We start from the raw sequence: 13441 nt of genomic DNA, 5'->3' as shown, positions 1-13441 counted from the left end.
CTACATGTAGGTATTGTGTGCAGCTTTGGTCTCATTTTCCCAAGAAAGAATATGCAAGTTCGAATTCAAGTTTATTGTCACAGGCATATAGAGACAAAGTATAAATGCCATGAAAATTAACCTTTTGCAGTAGTAGTACACTACATTTCAAGCATGAAACAAATTCAAATGAACTTATTAACATCAGTTATACTAATGTTCACAACAAAACAAACAACAACAATAGTGCAAATTGAGAAAGAGAGATTATGAAATATAGTCTGGGTGGCATTAGGGCTCTTTGGCTTGGTTCATGAAGCTGATGGCAGTGGGGAAGAAGCTGTTGTTGAAACTTGAGGTGTGGACCTTCAGGCTCCAATACTTCCAACCTAAAACAGTATCTAGAAGAGGGCAGGTCTCAGATGGTGGGGGTCCCTGATAATGGATGCCAACTTCCTGAACATTGGCTTCATGTAGGTTTTCTGTATTGTGTGGAGAGCTGGACCCAAGATGGAACTGGCTCAGTCTACCACTTTCTGCAGCCTCTTGCATTCCTGTGCTTTGCAGTTTCCATACCAGGCCATGATGCAACCCGGCAGAATGCTGCACATCTGTAGAGGCTTGTCAGACTCTTCAATATCGTGTTGAATCTGTTTAAGCTTCTAAGAAAGTTGGCATGTCTTCTTCATGGTTGCATCCATGTGCTGGATCCAGGAGCTTGAAACTGCCTACTAAGACTGTATTTCTTGAGGGGTAGGAGACTGGGTGGAGATGTGTGGAACCTCACAGTTTTTTTTTTCACAGGAGAAGGGAATCAAATTTGGCAGACATAGGTTTAGAAGCATAAGATTTAAAAAGGACCTGAGAATCAACTTCTTCATGCAGAGCATGGTGTATTCTGAAGGAGTTGGCAGAGGAAGTGGTTGAAGTATGTACAGTAATTTAAGGAACATTTGGGCAGTTAACTAGATCAGAAAGGTTTAGAGAAATGTGGGCAAATGGGATTAGGTTAGATGGGCATCTTGGTTGGCATGAATGAATTGAGGCAAATGACCAGGTTTTGAAGGGCTGTGTTAGATTCTCAGCACAAAATGCATCAAAGGGGTATAAAGGGGGGGGGGGGGGGGCTGCAGCTATCAAGTCAAGTCAAGTTTATTGTCATTTCAACCATAGACTGCTGACACAGTAAAAATGAAACAAAGTTCCTCCAGGACCCTGGTGCTACATGAAACAACACAAAACTAAACTAGATTCTGTGAGACAGCACAAGGCTACACTAGACTATGTAAAACAACATAAAACTGCACTAGACTACAGACCTGCATAGGACTACATAAAGTGCACAAAACAGTGCAGGGCAGTACAATAATTAATAAACAGGACAATAGGCACAGTAGAGGGCAAATTATAATATAATAATAAATGATGTAGGTGTCATTCTGGACTTTGGGTATTGAGGAGTCTGATGGCTTGGGGGAAGAAACTGTTACACAGTCTGGTCGTGAGAGCCCGAATGCTTTGGTACCGTTTGCCAGATGGCAGGAGGGAGAAGAGTTTGTATGAGGGGTGCATGGGGTCCTTCATAATGCTGTTTGCTTTGCAGATGCAGCATGTGGTGTAAATGTCTGTAATAGCAGGAAGAGAGACCCCAATGATCTTCTCAGCTGGCCTCACTATCCGCTGCAGGGTCTTGTGATCCGAGACGGTGCAATTCCCGAATCAGGTAGTGATGCAGCTGCTCAGGATGCTCTCGATACATCCTCTGTAGAATGTGATGAGGATGGGGGGTGGGAGATGGACTTCTCTCAGCCTTCGCAGAAGGTAGAGATGCTGCTGGGTTTTCTTGGCTATGGAGCTGGTGTTGAGGGACCAGGTGAGATTCTCCACCAGGTGAACACCAAGAAATTTGGTGCTCTTAACGATCTCTACCAAGGAGCCGTCAATGTTCAGCGGAGAGTGGTCGCTCTGTGCCCTCCTGAAGTCAACAACCATCTCTTTTGTTTTGTTCACATTAAGAGACAGGTTGTTGGCTCTGCACCAGTCTGTTAGCTGCTGCACCTCCTCTCTGTAAGCTGACTTGTCGTTCTTGCTGATGAGACCCACCACAGTCATGTCATCTGCAAATTTGATGATGTGGTTCGAGCTGTGTGTTGCAGTACAGTCAAGGGTCAGCAGAATGAACAGCAGTGGACTGAGCACACAGCCCTGGGGGGGCCCCTGTGCTCAGTGTGATGGCTCTTGACCCAGACTGACTGAGGTCTCCCAGTCAGGAAGTCTAGGATCCAGTTGCAGAGGGAGGTGTTCAGGCCCAGTAGGCTCAGCTTTCCAATCAGGTGCTGAGGAATGATTGTGTTGAATGCTGAACTGAAGTCTATGAACAGCATTCGAACAGCATTTGATTTTTTGTCCAGTTGGGCGAGGGCCAGGTGGCGGGTAGTGGTGATGGCTTCGTCTGTTGAGCAGTTGGGACGATACGCGAACTGCAGGGGGTCCAGTGAGGAGGGCAGCAGGGTCTTGATATGCCTCATGATGAGCCTCTCGAAACACTTCATGATGATGGATGTGACAGCAACGGGACAGTAGTCATTGAGGCAGGACACTGAAGACTTCTTTGGCACAGGGATGATGGTGGTTGCCTTGAAGCACGTTGGAACGATGGCACTGCTCAGGGAGATGTTGAAGATTTCAGTGAGAACATCTGCTAGCTGGTCTGCACATCCTCTGAGCACTCTACCAGGGATGTTGTCTGGTCCAGCAGCCTTCCGTGGGTTGACCCTGCATAGAGTTTTCCTCACATCGGCCACGGTAAGACCTAGTCATTGGGAGGAGGAGAGGTCTTCCTTGCCACCACGTCATTTTCCACCTCGAAACGAGCTATGATCCTATTGAATAGAGGCTTGAAATCTGAATGATCCTACTCATACATCTATTTCTCTATGTTGAACTTAAAGCTCTGTATACTTGACTGAAATATGTTAGTTTCATCCCTATGCATAAATCACAGAAATCAACAGGTCATTTTTAAATGTGTCAGAAGCAAATAGCATTGATGGTGTCTTCATTCACATAAACAGCAATAACAATAATAAGGATTCACAGTATTACTAATTACAATTTGTAATTTCATTAGACTCATTATTGAGTCTAAGCTCAATTTTGTCTAATTTTCCATCTTCTAATAAAAATATCATCTAGTTTCTTCAGCAAAAAGGAAATCAAAATTCAGTATTTTATTATTTTAAAAGAATCCTATTTTTAATTGCTTATATATTCAATTTCTTTCTGTTTGTTGTATACTTTGTCAGTTTAGCAAAAGCACAAGAATTACAAGCTAATTACAAACACAGAAAGTAACATGATAGACTTATAGAGATGCATTTTCAAATAATTGTTTAAACTTCTGGTGAAGGAATGTCACAGGGGTATAGAAAATAATGAGGATCGCAGACAGGGTAAATGCAAGCAGGCTTTTCCAGAGGCTGAGTGAGACTAGGACTATAGGTTATGGGTTAAGGGTGAAAGGTGAAAAGTTTCAGGGGAACATGAGGGGAAACTTTTTTCAGTCAGAGGGTCATGAGAGAGGGGACCAAGCTACCAGTAAAAGTGATGCACGTGAGCTCAATTTCAAAGTTTGGACGGGTACGTGGATGGTAGGGGTATGGAGGGCTATGGTCCCAGTGCAGGTCGATGGGACTAGGCTATTTAAGTGGTTTGGCTTGGATTAGATGGGCCAAAGGGGCTGTTCCTGTGTTTTTGTATTCTATGACTCTATGATTCTATTTCCATGCTCAGAGACAAGAAATAGCCATTGAATAGCTGTTAACAATTAGTCCATTTTTTGGGCATTACTTTTCTGTACCAGTTGAGATCCAGGGAATGAACTTGCCACCTTCCTCAACAGTGCTGGAAAATAGCACTAACATCAAAGATGAGATATAATTCCAATGAATGGTGGTGTAGTGTTGAAGAACTGAATAACTTCACTTGTTCCTAAGTGGAGCCATCCAGTTAACTTGCTCCACTTTTTTGACCCTCTTTTCAGTTTTCCTCTCTTCTTCTGATGTTGATTCCTTGTTGATATACAGTTCCACTTGAATTATTACTTTTTTTTATAATCAGCCAAGTGTCCATTTGTTCTCTGGGTTCAGACTGTTAATGTCTGAAGTCTATTGTATTCTTGAACTGTTACAGCTGATCCAGAGCTTGGACTGTTCCATTGTTCTCATAGAAGTGGGCTCTGTGGATATGCTGAGTTGAATGGGCCTTTAACTGTGCCAGTTGAAATCGGCAAATACAGAAAAGAAATGCTGGAGAGCTGATGGGTCAGCAGGCATCTTCATAAGGCAGAGCCTCAAAAAGGTGGCTTTCATCACTGGGGACCCTCACCATCTAGAATATGCTCTCTTCTCATTACTACCATCACAGAGGAAATACAGTAGCCTGAATGCCCTCCCTCAATGGTTTAGAAATAGTTTCTTCCCCTCTTCCATCAGATTTCTGAATGGTTATGACCTCGTGGACACTAAATCACTACTTTCACCATTACCTCACTATCTTGCTCCCTTTTTGTATTATTCATTATTAAACATTTCTTCAAAATTCTAAGTAAATTTATTATCAAAGTACATACAACTCTAAGATTCATTTTCTCACGGGCATTCTCAATAAAATCCAATAGCCATAGTAGAATCAATGAAAGACCACACCAACAGGGTGGACAACTCGTGGGCAAAAGACAACAAATTGTGCAAATACGAAAAGGAAGAAAAAAAATATAGGCAAGCAATATCGAAGAGTCCTTGAAAGTGAGACCTCAGGTTGTGGGAACATTTCAGGGATGGGGTAAGTGAAGGTGAATGAAATTAACCCTTTTTGTTCAAGAGTCTGATGGTTGAGGGGTAATAACTATTTCTGAAGCTGAGGTGTGGGTCCTGAGCCTCCTGTACCTTCTTCCTGATGACAGCAGCAAGAAGAGAACATGACCTGGGCTATGAGGGCCGTTGATGATGGATCCTGCTTTCCTGTGACAGCACTCCATGTAGATGTGCTCAATAGAAAGGAAGGCTTTATTTGTGATGGACTGGGCTATATCCACTACTTTTTCTTGGATTTTCTGTTCAAGGGCATTGGTGTTTCCATACCAGGCTGTGATGCAGCCTATTAATATACTCTCCACCACACATCTATAAAAGTTTGTCAAAGTTTTAGATGACATGCCATATCTTCATAAACTCCAAAGGAAATAGATGTGCTGCCTTGCTGTCTTCGTAATTGCACTTATGTGCTGGGCCCAGGACAGGTCTTCTGAAATGATAACACCAAGGAATTTAATGTCAATGACCCTCTCCACCTCTGATCCCCTGATAAGGACTGGCTTATGGACCTCCGGTCTCCTCCTCCTGAAGGCAATAATCAGCTCCTTGGTCTTGCTAACATAGAGTAAGATGTTGTTGTTGTGGTGCCATGCAGCCAGATTTTCGATCTCAATCCTGTACGCTGATACATATCCACCTGTGATTTGGCCAATGACAATGGTATCATCAGCAAACTTGTAATTTATAGTAATTTTTATACTGTATTGTTGCTGCAAGACAACAAACTTCTCGACATATGTCAGCGATAAAAAATCTGATTCTGATTCTCAATGCTTTTTTGATTTAAGATGATTTAAACCATTGAGAAACTCTGAAAGCATTCAAGTGGGTACTGAGGAAAGTCAATACTCAGTCTTTACTATTGCATAAATGACAAAAAGTTATCAGGCAAATCCAGAAAGGAGATAAAAAGGAAAATAACTTGTTGACCTTTGAAGGGGATGAAATTTAAGAACACACAGGATTTGTTGTGGTTTTTATGGTATTATTTTTGGTGAGACCATACCTGGAAAACTGTACACATTTTGGTCTTCTTATCTAAAAAGTATATAGTAACATTGGAAATAGTCCAAAAATGACTCACAAAGCTAATTCCTGGATTGACGGGGTTGTATTATCAAGAGGGGGTAGTAGTTCGTGTGCCTCTGGAATGAGGGAGGAAACTGGAATTGTCTGTTTGGGATTCCTCCAGGTCTACATCCCAAAGATGTATGTTCAGGGTAGGTAAATTGTGGGCATGCTACAATGGTGACACAATCATGGTTGCCAGCACAATCCACACTGATCTGATTTGATGCAAGCAATGCATTTTACTGTATGTTTTGATGATTTGATGTGCTTATGATAAATACAGCTAACCTTTTAATCTTTCATAATTCTTCAGAGGAGTGACAGTCACTCATGTAAGATTCTAAGGGGGCCTGACAGAAGAGACGTGAAATTGTTTTCACTCATAGGAAATTCATGAGCAAGGAACATTGTGACAAAATAAGAGGCCAGTTGTTTATAACTGAGGTCCATAGAAATTTCTTGTCTCAGAAGAGCCTATTTCTGGAATACCCTGTTCCCAGAGATGGCTGATGTCAGATTATTAAATATATTTCAGTTTGTTATAGATAAATGGCTGAAAGATAAAAGAATCAAGAGCTTTGGGCAACTGGCATAGAAGGGGGACAATGGTCAGCATTGATCAGCCATGGCCAAACTAAATGGCAGGCCTGGTGTGACTCTTACTTCTATTCTCTCACAATATGATTAAACGTATAAACTCTTCTCAGGCTTCCAGCTGAGTCCAGGTGTCGATTTTAACTGACGTTTTGATGACAAACTCTTCCATCTTCATCAGGGATAATGCCTGGGCATGTCAAGACCGGTGGTATATATACCCCTGTTGTCAGTTCCTCCTGGTTGGTTAGTCCTCAACTAATCAGGTTACTGCTGTCCTACCTTGTTTAAAATCATATTCCTGTTCTTACTAGGAGCAAGACCTCAATCTTTGTCGAAATTCTTATTCTCTAGTCATATTTCAATGGCTTCCTTCATTGGGAGGTCCCAAAACCCACTAGTGCGGCACAGTAGTTTTTTGCCATTTAAGTCAATCCTGCGGTCAATGTTCTGCTACCGGGTTTCTCCAGTAGCCCAAACGGATTCACCTCCTGTATTCCTATGTGGAGCTATTTATATTGGCCAGACAGGGTGCATGGTAGATACCTGCATTAAAGGCTAGATTAGATATTCTGTAACAATCAAGATAGAATTTTGAGTACAGAAGTTGTTGAGCTTCTAGGAACAAGCGCTCATAACATTGTTAGTCTTGAAGTTTTTTGAGAGACTATAGCAGTAATAACCAAAGCCATTAAATTGAGATTCTAAAGGGCAAAGTTTGTGCAGATGCAGTAAAGACTTCAGAAGGTAAATTAGAAGGAACTGACAGTTGAGGTACTTGGGGTCGATTTAAAGAGGTAATACATGCAGTGCAGGAAATGTTTATACCCAAGGTCGGGAGAGGTAATTAAAACAATAGATAAACTGCATGGATGAATAAAGATAGTGAAGAAAAGACAGCTATGCGAAGAATACAGAAATATTACCGTAGTAATGATGTTAACTGTAGGGCATATGAAAATACGAGAACTATATGCAAGAGGGAAATTCAGATTGCCCAAAGGCAAGTTGAGAAGGATATTACTGATAATGCTAAGACTGACCCTAAGATATTTTCTCAATACCTTAGTAGTAAAAGAAAAATCAAGGAGGAAGTTAAGTTTATTAGGAATAACAGTGGAGTATTAAATTATGCAGAGAAGGCCATAGTGGATACTCTTGACTCATATTTTGCTGAAGTATTCAACTGCAAAGATGTTGGCAATATGCCAGTAAGTGTAGAGAAAAATAAAGTTATTTTAAGTGACTTAGAGATCTTAGAAAGTGAGATCCTGCTTCAGCTGAAAAGTCTGAAAGTTAATAAATCTCCACGGCCAGACAACATGTATCCAAGGGCACTTAAAGAGATCTGCGATTTATATCCAAAACCTCTGAAATGGATTTTTTAAAAGTTATTGAAGACTGGTGAAATCCTGAAGATTTGGAAATGAGCTAACACTGTCCCAGTATATAGGAAAGCTGACTGCACTTACCCTGGTAACTATAGACCGATAAGGTTAATGTGTATCACAGGCAAGATAATGGGAACTATATAATAAGAATGAGATGGAAAAGCAGTTGAAAAGAATAGGCATGTAAGCAGAAAGCCAGCCTGAGTTTAGAAAGGGGAAATCATGTTTTACTAATATGCTGGAATTCAATGAAGAGGTAACTAAAATTTATCATAACAATAGAGTGGTTGATAGCATTTACTTGGATTTTCAGAAGGCTTTTGACAAGATATCCCACGAGAGGTTAATAATCAAATTACAGCATTTAGGGATTCAGGGCAAGGTGTGCGAATGGATGTGGAACTGGCTCAAAAACAGAAGACAATGAGTTATGGTGAGAGGGTCATTTTCACACCTAGAAGATGTTAAAAGTGGGGTTTTGCAGGGACTGATTTTTTGGCCACTGCTGTTTTTACTTTACATTAATGATTTGGATAAGCACATTACAAATAAACAAGTAAAGTTTGCTGATGATACAAAATTAGGGGGATGGGCTGATAACATTCACGCAGCAGAAACAATGCAGTTAGATCTAAACAAAATCCAGATCTGGGCAGATGATTTAAGTATATCTAAAGTATTATATATATGAGGTAGAAATATTAGATTTAGGTATGCAATGGGGAGGGTTGGCCTTGAGTTAGGAAGTGTATTGTATGAGAAGGATTTGGGCATCCTGGTAGACACATCTCTATCAACATTTAGACAATACATAGACGTGATTAGGAAGTCTAATAGAATGTTGGGCTATATAATGCGTTTAGTGGAGTTCAAGTCTAGAGATGTTCTACTTAAGCTTTTATAATGTGCTTGTGGGGCCACACTTGAATACTGTGTGCAATTTTGGTCTCCATATTGTGTGAGGGATGTGAAGGCACTGGAAAGAGACCAGAAAAGGGTGACTAGATTCATTCCAGGTCAGCAGAGTATGAGCTATGAAGAAAGATGGAAAGAATTAAATCTTTTTAGCCTAAGTAGATGTAGAATGAGAGGAGAGATGATAGAAGTGTTCAAAATCGTTAAGGGTATAAGTAAGGTGGATTCAAGCTGCTACTTCAAAATTAATCCATCAGCAAGGACTTAGGAGCAGACTGGTTAAAGAAAAGATTTCAGACTTACCATCAGGAAGTATTTCGTTACATAGTGAGTTGTGGACACATGGAACAAACTACCTAGAGCAGTACCTTAGAGACTTTCAATTCTAAACTGAATAGTTATTTCAACACACTATGTGAACAGGAATCTGGCAAGCGTTGTTGGGCCACGTGGCCTGTTCTTGTCAAAAACTTTCTAGTGTTCTAATGTTTTAAGTTGCTGAGTTAATTTTTTGTTGGGCAGAAAAATATCACAACTTGGCTCTAAAGAAAGTGATTTTCCAATGCAGTTGATGTAGTAACCTTTTCTTTTTTTAAAAAAAAAAGTGATTTCAATTTATTGATGTTCTCTTTTAATCTTAATATTCGGTGTGATTTTGTGTCGAAGTTCCATCGAAGCTGGTGTCACTCTTGTACCTTGAAATGAGCACTCCTCATGCTCGAGGACCATCAGTAAAAGCAGCAGGATTTGTGACCCATGGACGTTAGAAGCCATTGTGTTTGAGGAATCTTCACTTGACAGACACAGACATTGACTGATTTCTCCTCACCATCAGTCCGAAGACATTTAGATGAATTGTGATCTAGGGTGCCTCAAGGCAACTCATGTAGCAGCAGAACTCTCAATGGATACGATTAAATATTCTCGTTTCAGCCTGATACAGCTAAAAAGCACAGCTGCTTCCAAGATCAGTGCAGTCAACAAAGATGTCTGAATGCGTTTAAACGAACTATCGCTGCTTAGAACTGATGGAAACAATGCTGATTTTGGATAGATTCGTCCTCGTAGGATTCCACGCAGGAAATATGGCTGCAGGTCAGGGATACAAATGCGTTTAAGGAATCAGGGGTTTTATACTTCCAATACTGACTATCTTGCTTTCAAATGTACAGTCTCTGGTGAATAAAGTCGATGATTTCAGAACTAGGGAGCTGAATCAGAGGGACATTAAGACTACATGTGTCCTTTGTTTCATGGAATCCTGGTTAACCGCTTCCATACCAGATGCAGTGATTCAGATCAACGGGTTTACTATACACTGTCAGGATAGATCTATGGAGTCTCTCAAAAGCAGAGGTGGAGGAGTATGCTTCATGATCAACTCTTCTTGGTGCACAAATATATCAGTGCTGGTCCAATTCTGCTCACCAGACCTGGAATATCTAGCCGTTAAGTTCCATCCTTTTTACCTACCACGGGAGATTTCTGGGATCATTTTGGTAGCAGTATACATTCCACCTCAGGCCAGTGTCAATCAGGCTGTAGATGATCTGAGTAACGGGATAAACATACACAAAACAGCACACCCTAAAGCCTTCATCATTTTGAGGATTTTTTTACCACACCAGACTGAAAAAAATTACTAAGGAACTACCATCAACAGATCACTTGCAATACTAGATGAACAACACACTGGACCATTGTTACACCACCATCATGAATGCCTACCATGTTATTCCAAGTCCTCACTTTGGAAAGTCTGATCAGCTGGCTGTACTTCTACTCCCTGAGTATAGGCAGAGACTGAAGACTGCAGCACCAGCAGTGAGGACCAAGAAAGTAGGGACAAGGGAAGCACAGGGGCACCTAAAGGACTGCTTTGAATCGGTGGACTGGACTGTATTCAAGGATTCATCTTTGAATCTGGATGAGTATGCAGCAGTTGTTACTGACCTCATTAAAACCTGTGTGGATGAGTGTGTGCCTGCAAAGACTTACTGTACATTCCCAAACCAAAAGCCATGGATCAACCAAGAAAGACGTCGTCTGCTGAAGGCTAGATCTGAGGCATTCAAGTCTGGCAACCCCGGTCTGTACCAGAAAAACTGGTATGATTTGCAGAGGGCTATTTCAAAGGTGAAGAGACAATTTTGAATGAGGTTGGAGGCGATATCAGATATACGACAACTCTGGCAGGATTTGCAAGACACTACTTCCTACAAGGCAAAACCCAATAGCATGGATGGCAGCGATGCTTCACTACCAGATGAACTCAATGCCTTCTATGCCCACTTTGAAAGGGAAAATATAACTACAGATGTGAAGATCCCTGCTGCACCTGATGGCCCTGTGATCTCTGTCTCAGAAGCTGATGTTAGATTGTCTTTAAAGAGGGTGAACCTTCGCAAGGTGGAAGGTCCGGATGGAGTACCTGGTAAGGCTCTGAAAACCTGTGCCAACCAACTGTGTGAGTGTTCAAGGACATTGTCAACCTCTCACTGCTTCGGGCGGAATTTCCCACTTGCTTCAAAAAGGCAACAATTATACCAGTGCTAAAGAAGAATAATGTGAACTGCCTTAATGACTATCGCCCGGTAGCACTCACATCTACAGTGATGAAATGCTTTGAGAGGTTGGTCATGACTAGGCTGAACTCCTGCCTCAGCAAGGACCTGGACCCATTGCAATTTGCCTATCACCACAATCTTAATGGCTCTCCATACATCTTTAGACCACCCTGGCAACACAAACACCTATGTCAGGATGCTACTCATCAACTATAGTTCAGCATTTAATACCATCATTCCCACAATCCTGATTGAGAAGTTACAGAACCTGGTCCTCTGTAACTCCCTCTGCAATTGGATGCTGGACTTCCTAATTGGAAGACCACAATCTGTGTGGATTGGTGATAACATCTTCTCGCTGACAATCAACACTGGTGCACCTCAGGGGTGTGTGCTTAGCCCACTGCTCTACTCTCTCTCTGTACCCATGACTGTGTGGCCAGGCATAGCTCAAATACCATCTATAAATTTTCTGATAATACAACCATTGTTGGTAGAATCACAGATGGTAATGAGAGGGCGTATAGGAGCGAGATATGCCAACTGATGGAGTGGTGTCACAGCAACAACCTGGTACTCAATGTCTCAACGTCAGTAAGACAAAAGAGCTGATTGTGGACTTCAGGAAATGTAAGATGAAGGAATGCATATCAATCCCCATAAAGGAATCAGAAGTGGAGAGAGTGAGCAGTTTCAAGTTCCTGGGTGTCAAGATCTCTGAGGACCTAATCTGATTCCAACATATCGATGTAGTTATAAAGAAGGCAAGACAGCGACTATACTTCATTAGGAGTTTGAAGAGATTTGGCGTGTCAAGAAATACACTCAAAAACTTCTATAGATGTACTGTGGAGAGCATTCTGACAGGCTGCATTACTGTTTGGTGTCGGGGGTGGGGGGAGCTACTGCACAGGACCGAAAGAAGCTGCAGTGGGTTGTAAATTTAGTTGGCTCCATCTTGGGTACTAGCCTACAGAGTACCCAGGACATCTTTACGGAGCGGTGTCTCAGAAAGGCAGCGTCCATTATTAAGGACCTCCAGCATCCAGGACATGCCCTTTTCTCACTGTTACCATCAGGTAGGAGGTATAGAAGCCTGAAGGCACACACTCAGCGATCCAGGAACAGCTTCTTCCCCTCTGCCATCTGATTCCTAAATGGACTTTGAAGCTTTGGACACTACCTCACTTTTTAAAAATACATTATTTCTGTTTTTTGCACGATTTTTAATCTATTCAGTATACGTATATTGTAATTGATTTCCTTATTTATTTATTATTATTATTATTTTATTTATTTATTTTCCTTCTTCGTCTATATTATGCATTGCATTGAACTGTTGCTTGAAGTTAACAAATTTCATGACATATGATGGTGATAATAAACCTGATTCTGATAAAATTAGTTAACTCTGAACTAACCTAGGACAATCTGGGATTTCCTAGTTCATATAGATGCATATTATTAATTGAGGGCTCACAGGGAATCTCTATCCTTCTCTTTCTGTTAAGACACAGTGGAAAGGGAAATTCATCTCTAGTTGCCATTTCTAAGTGCATAGGTGAATATTGGCTATTGGATATTTTAACCTTCTTTAACCTTCAATGGAACTAAATCTATAGCCAATAGGCACTTCTGCACTTAATTATTGTTGGTAATTAAAGTTGAATTATAGCCATTCTATTTAACAAGCTGCTTATTGTGGTCCCTCTACAGTGTCCTATATAAGGAGGCCTGATCACGTATGTTAATTGTTTTCTCTGTAATTACTCAATTTTATCAATTTTTTTCATACTTGCAGTCTTTAATATGATTTCTCACACCTCATGCACAATGCAGGTATAAGTCAGTGTAAGGGAAGCTTATATGTTGGGTGTCTCTTTGCCCAGTTGCAACATTATCCTGTCCCATATAAGGATGCCTTTAAAAATATTCTATTGTATTTTAGTAATATTGTGGTATCTAATTCCAAATACATTTACATTGGCCTTCCCCTGACTTCCTAGCAAAAGTCCTAATGGGAGCCCATCACAAGACCCTAAAATCTTCA

The sequence above is a fragment of the Hemitrygon akajei genome, chromosome 8 (genome assembly GCF_048418815.1).
Source record: "Hemitrygon akajei chromosome 8, sHemAka1.3, whole genome shotgun sequence".
Taxonomy (NCBI): Eukaryota; Metazoa; Chordata; class Chondrichthyes; order Myliobatiformes; family Dasyatidae; genus Hemitrygon; species Hemitrygon akajei.
Note: the sequence above shows the minus strand (reverse complement) of the source record.